Source organism: Aegilops tauschii, chromosome 2, assembly GCF_002575655.3.
Source record: "Aegilops tauschii subsp. strangulata cultivar AL8/78 chromosome 2, Aet v6.0, whole genome shotgun sequence".
Taxonomy (NCBI): domain Eukaryota; kingdom Viridiplantae; phylum Streptophyta; class Magnoliopsida; order Poales; family Poaceae; genus Aegilops; species Aegilops tauschii.
Window position 1 is genome coordinate 628,270,393 of NC_053036.3, and position 5,725 is coordinate 628,276,117.

At 49.5% G+C, this 5,725-nt stretch overlaps 1 long non-coding RNA gene across 1 annotated transcript; it reads right to left on the reverse strand.

Annotated features, from left to right (window-relative positions):
* Positions 1–2,491: 2,491 nt before the first annotated feature.
* On the reverse strand, positions 2,492–5,511 carry LOC120974757 (uncharacterized). Its single transcript, XR_005770096.3, has 5 exons — positions 4,686–5,511; positions 4,423–4,574; positions 4,235–4,314; positions 3,669–3,758; positions 2,492–2,761 (listed from the first exon to the last, which is right to left on the reverse strand). It is a non-coding gene; the product is annotated as an uncharacterized lncRNA (long non-coding RNA).
* Between the last annotated feature and the right edge of the window lie 214 nt (positions 5,512–5,725).

A 5,725-nucleotide genomic window follows, 5' to 3' on the forward strand; every position in this document is an offset into this window, starting at 1 on the left:
TTGTGCCAGGGAAATCGTACTGTGGCTCAGTACGTGGAGGAGTTTAGTAAGCTATCTCGGTATGCCCCTGATGATGTGGCCACAGATGTCGCGAAGCAGGTGAAGTTTATGGAAGGGCTGAATGATGAGATGAGCATGCAGTTGATGGTGTCAACATTTAACAACTACCAGGAGCTGGTAGACAAGGCTCTTATGATGGAAGGGAAGTAGCAGCAGATTGAGAGCCGCAAGACGAAGTATGGACAAGGAAAGTACAATTTTGGAGCTCAACAGAAGCCTCGTTTCACCCCGAACTCGGCAGGACTTACCCATAACCATGGAGGCCACACTCACAATGGAGCTAGCTCGCACAACCACAATGGCCCCAAGAATGGGAATGGGAGTGGAGCAAGCAGTAATCAGAACCGCTCCAATCCAGCCACACCCGCCAAGAAGGACCTAAGTCACATTACTTGTTTCAAGTGCGGGAAGACTGGACACTATGCCACTGAGTGCCCTGAAGCAAAGAATGGTAATGGCAATGGAAGCTCTGGGAAGAAGCCCAACCCTTTCAACAGGGGGCAAGTGAACCACGTGAACGTGGAGGAAGTTGAAGAGCAGCCAGATGCAGTTATCGGTAAGTTTTTGGTTAAGCCATTTACTGCAATTGTTCTTTTTGATACTGGTGCATCGCATTCATACATTTCAAGGGGATTCGTGGATAAGTATAAGTTGCCCACTAAAGTACTTAGGACACCTATGTTAGTAAGCTCACCAGGAGCAGAGTATATGGCAAGTCAAGGATGTTTTCAGATGCCATTGACCATTCGAAGCCATGTTTTCCCCTCAGACCTGATAATTTTGGAGTCACAAGGATTGGATGTGATACTAGGTATGGATTGGCTATCGATGTATGGGGGAAACATCGATTGCGCGAGTAAGTCAATTTTACTCACCACCCCGAAGGGAAAAAGGATCAAGTATGTATCTAGGCATGCGCCTAGGAGGACCCAAGTAAATTCTCTCACGGGAGTTGTTCAGGAGGAAGTGCATGTAGTCAAGGATTACCCAGACATATTTCCAGAAGAGTTACCAGGCATGCCGCCAGATCGAGACATTGAGTTTTTGATAGAACTATTGCCAGGCACCGGACCAATATCAAAGAGACCATACCGGATGCCCGCAAATGATCTAGAAGAGATCAAGAAGCAGATTAAGGAGTTATTAGAGAAAGGTTACATTCGACGAAGTTCATCACCATGGGGAGCCCCAGTGCTCTTGGTTGAGAAGAAGGATGGATCGTTAAGGATGGTTGTGGATTATCGTGTGTTGAATGAAGTGACAATCAAGAACAAGTACCCACTACCGATGATCAATGATTTGTTTGACCAACTGCAAGGAGCAAAAGTGTTTTCGAAGATCGATCTGCGATCAGGATATCACCAGCTGAAGATTCGAGAAAAGGATATACCAAAAACAGCATTCACCAGAAGGTACGGGCTATATGAGTATACGGTTATGTCATTTGGACTGACTAACGCCCCTGCCTATCTCATGAGTATGATGAACAAGGTGTTCATGGAGTTCTTGGATAAGTTTCTCGTGGTGTTCATAGATGATATCTTGGTATACTCGAAGAATGAAGAGGAACACAAGGAGCATTTGCGTTTAGTTCTCGAGAAGCTCAGGGAACACCAGTTATATGCCAAGTTCAGCAAATGTGAGTTTTGGTTGAAGGAAGTTGGATTTCTTGGACATGTTATATCAGGAGAAGGTATAGTAGTGGATCCTACCAAGGTCCAGTCAGTCACTGAGTGGTTGGCACCCACCTCAGTTGGAGAAATCCGCAGTTTTATTGGACTCGCGGGATACTATCGGAGATTTATTAAGAATTTCTCCAAGATTGCGAAACCTATGACGGCATTGTTGAATAAGGACACCAAGTTCCATTGGACTGAAGAATGTGAAGCAAGTTTCTAGGAGTTGAAGAAACGTTTGACTACAGCCCCAGTACTGATTCTGCCGGATATACGCAAGGATTTCCAAGTGTATTGCGACGCCTCTCGCTTAGGACTTGGAGGAGTGCTTATGCAGAACGGAAGATTTGTTTCATGTGCCTCACGTCAACTTCGACCGCATGAGTTGAATTATGCCACGCATGACTTGGAGTTAGCAGCTGTAGTGCATGCGCTCAAGACTTGGAGACACTTTCTTATTGGAAACCGTTGTGATGTGTATACGGATCACAAGAGTTTGAAGTACATTTTTACTCAGAAGGAGCTGAATCTCAGGCAGCGGAGATGGTTGGAGCTCATAAAGGATTATGATATGAAGTTGCACTATCATCCAGGAAAGGACAATGTCGTAGCAGACGCTTTGAGCCGGAAGAGTTATGCCAATACCCTCGTGAGCGGAGGATTGTGTGGCACCCCGGCTCAGAGAAAACCGGAACGCCCCGTATTCCAGCCCAGAGATCGAGATGAAGTCTTCTGCAATACGACACTGCTTAGCATAGAACAAACCAGCTCTTTATTATTACACGAATATGAGTACAAGGTCTCCGATATTACAATGAATAACATCGGTACGGCGACACTACGCCATCCTCAGTTGCTCTATGCAAGCAGCAGAACAACTCGAAGCAGCGGAATAACTCTAGTAGCGGAACAACGGCGACTGTGGTGAACTCCACTCCGCAGGGACTCTGGCTGGAACGCTTATCCTAGCTCGCACGAACGGAAACCACGACAAGCAAGCAATCAAATCCGGCATGACCTGCAAACTGGCATGACACGCTAGGTCAGTACATTGAATGTACTTGCAAGCTCACAATAACCAGAAGCATTCAAGACAAACAGCAGCATGGCAATTACAGGTTAAACAGGAATTATCATGATATCATCAGAATAACATGGCATGACCAACATAAACATGATACAGCTAACACAACATGAACATATTAATCTAACCATACTAGCATGCAAAATGATGACACTATATGCACCACTTATTCTGCTCAGGCTACCTTGTAACCAACGCATGCATCACTTACCAACCTCGGACATCACACGATCATCTCAGGATCAAATCAAGCTTGGTATAAACAATACCGTAGTGATCATTAAATGACCACAAGGAGCTTGATCTTTACCCATGATTCTCGCACAATATCACGAATATCCAACAACTCGGTATCCTCGATACCACGGTGATCCTTACGGCGATCAAAACCACGACCAACAATTGGCCCATGATCCTTACGGCGATCACAACCACGACCAACACTTGGCCCGTGATCCTTACGGCGATCACAACCACGAGTTGTCATTAATCAAGTTATTCTTATTACTGTTGACTCATGGTGTGACCTACTTTCGACCTGGGCCCTTATCCGCGGGCGCGGCTATCGATAGATTTAATATACACTCTGCAGAGGTTAGTACACTGTACCCACACTACGGAACCCATGGCCTCGCACTCCCATTCGGGTGGACCAACGGCATTCCGACAAAACCGATCTACTGCCATGACACTCTCCCGGCCACTCCGACTCACTCCCCTCTGGGCTAAGTCATGGGTGGCCCCGTGTCTACCAAAGACACAACGACCACCGTCGTGGCCCGTCCCACTCTGGGACCCGGATCCAAAACTAACTCAACAACGAGCACACAAGGCTTATGTCCGCCTACCTGATCAGGGTAGCGTGCGCCCATAACCTTTCCTCATTGGAGGCACCGGCGAGAGGCACAACAATAGACCCAGTTAGGACCGTCCCATACCTGTAAGCGTGGTTGCACTGGTCAGCATCGATTCAGCGGCACCATGACTCAGCCAACAGTTGTTCAAGTTCAATTTAATCCGGTTAACTTGAATGCAAATATGCTGAGCCATGATAAAATAACATGATGCAAATTACAATGCATGAACATGATATCAACATAATCATGACGGTATCACATACTATCCACCATATCAACAATGAATCATATCCACTGAGCACGACATACTGACTAGCATGAACATCACCAGTACATAAACATGTACTACTAGCAAGCATAAATATATGAAAGGAAATACTAGCAGGTAGAACATGATAACAGAGTACAAGACAACATAGCACAAAAGTGAGCATGCAAATCTAAACATCATCGGAGCAACGATAACCATCTTTTCAACAAGCAAACATTTAATAAAGATTCAAGTTGAAAACCATGGCTACTGCATGACTATCATGCAAGTGGGTATTGTGGCTTGCCTGGGGATGAAGAAGGCACCGGGGAGAAGTGCGGTGAAGCCGCGGAAAGATTTGCCGGAAACAGTTCTCTCTCTGAGGGGCTGTTTACGCGCAAGGGCAAAAAGGTCATTTTCACATGGTCAAACCATAGTGAAAGCATGACCAACAGAACGGGCTCGACGAAACAAAGAAATAGGCTTTCGAATCACCTTATTTGGAGTTACGGTTGCGGAGTTGTGAAGGGTGGAAGAGCAGGGACTAATCTGTGAAAAATTTATCACCAACGGGTCCCTGAGTGGATAAGGCAGAGGCGCAAAATCTGAAAATCGCTTTCAGAACAGAGAAAACGCCTTCTGGACCGCTGTAGAGGAAAATGCGTTTTCCAGAAGAGAAAACATATTTTGAGCAAAAGAAGATGGAAATACGCCTTCAGAACAAGTAAATTATTTCTTGGAAATACGTTGTCACTTACGTAACGTGGCAGAGGCGGGGCCGGCTTCAGGGTGGCTGACGAGGGGGTCCCGCGCGCAGTGGAGGGGCCGAGCCACGCTCGTCTTCTTCCTCCCGCTGCTCCCCCGTGCAGGACAGAAGAAGCAGGGGAGGGGCCGCGCTGCCGGCGACGTGGCGGCCGGCTCAGGCCAGCTCCGGCCCGTACGAGCACACCGGCGGGGTCGCAGGGGACTCGCGCACCCGTTCCCACGGCTAGGAGGCGCTGGGGAGGCGCGGGGAGACGGCGAACGGCGGCGACCCGAGGAGCACAGAGAGACGCGGGTGGAGGTGGTTGCCGGAGACCAGGGCACTCCAGCGAGGTATGAGGGCGTGGGGTGGTTCCCCGGGACGTGGGGGAGGCAGTGGTGGAGTCCGGAGGGAGTGGGAGGGCTTGGACCGGCCGGACAGGGTGGAGGCCAAACGGTGGAGGCGGCGGCCGAGCTCGAGGAACACGACCACGGTGCTCTCCGGCGATGGTAAAGTGGTTGGGGTGAGCTACGGGCGTGAGGGGAAAGCGGGGGACAAGTTGGAATGGCGAGGGGAGGGCTAGGCACACCGGGGAGGAGCGAACTCCGGCGATGGCCGAGACGAGCACGGCAAAGAACAGCGAGATTTGGCGATTCCAGAGGGCAAATGAGGCGAGGGAGGGATGGATGAGCTGCGGGAGGGCTCGGGGCACGCTTATATAGCCGCGGGGAGGCTTCTCGAGCTCACGGGCGAGCTCCCGATCAAGCATTAATGGAGGGCAGTGGTTGGGCATGGCACGGGCATGCACCTAGCGACGCATTCATGGCGAAACACGACGAAGTAGCGACGCAGGGCGATGCAGAGGCTCACGGGTCATTCTAATAGACATGGTTTGAGGTCGAGACGAGGAGGGAGGAGACGAGCATAGTGGCCGGAACAAGCCAGAGCACGCCTGCAGCCATGACGCAAGCGTGATCACCACGCGCACTGGCGCAAGTGGCGCTCCTTGGAGTGGCCAACCATCTCCAGTGGATGGACCTTGGTAACCTTAGTCCA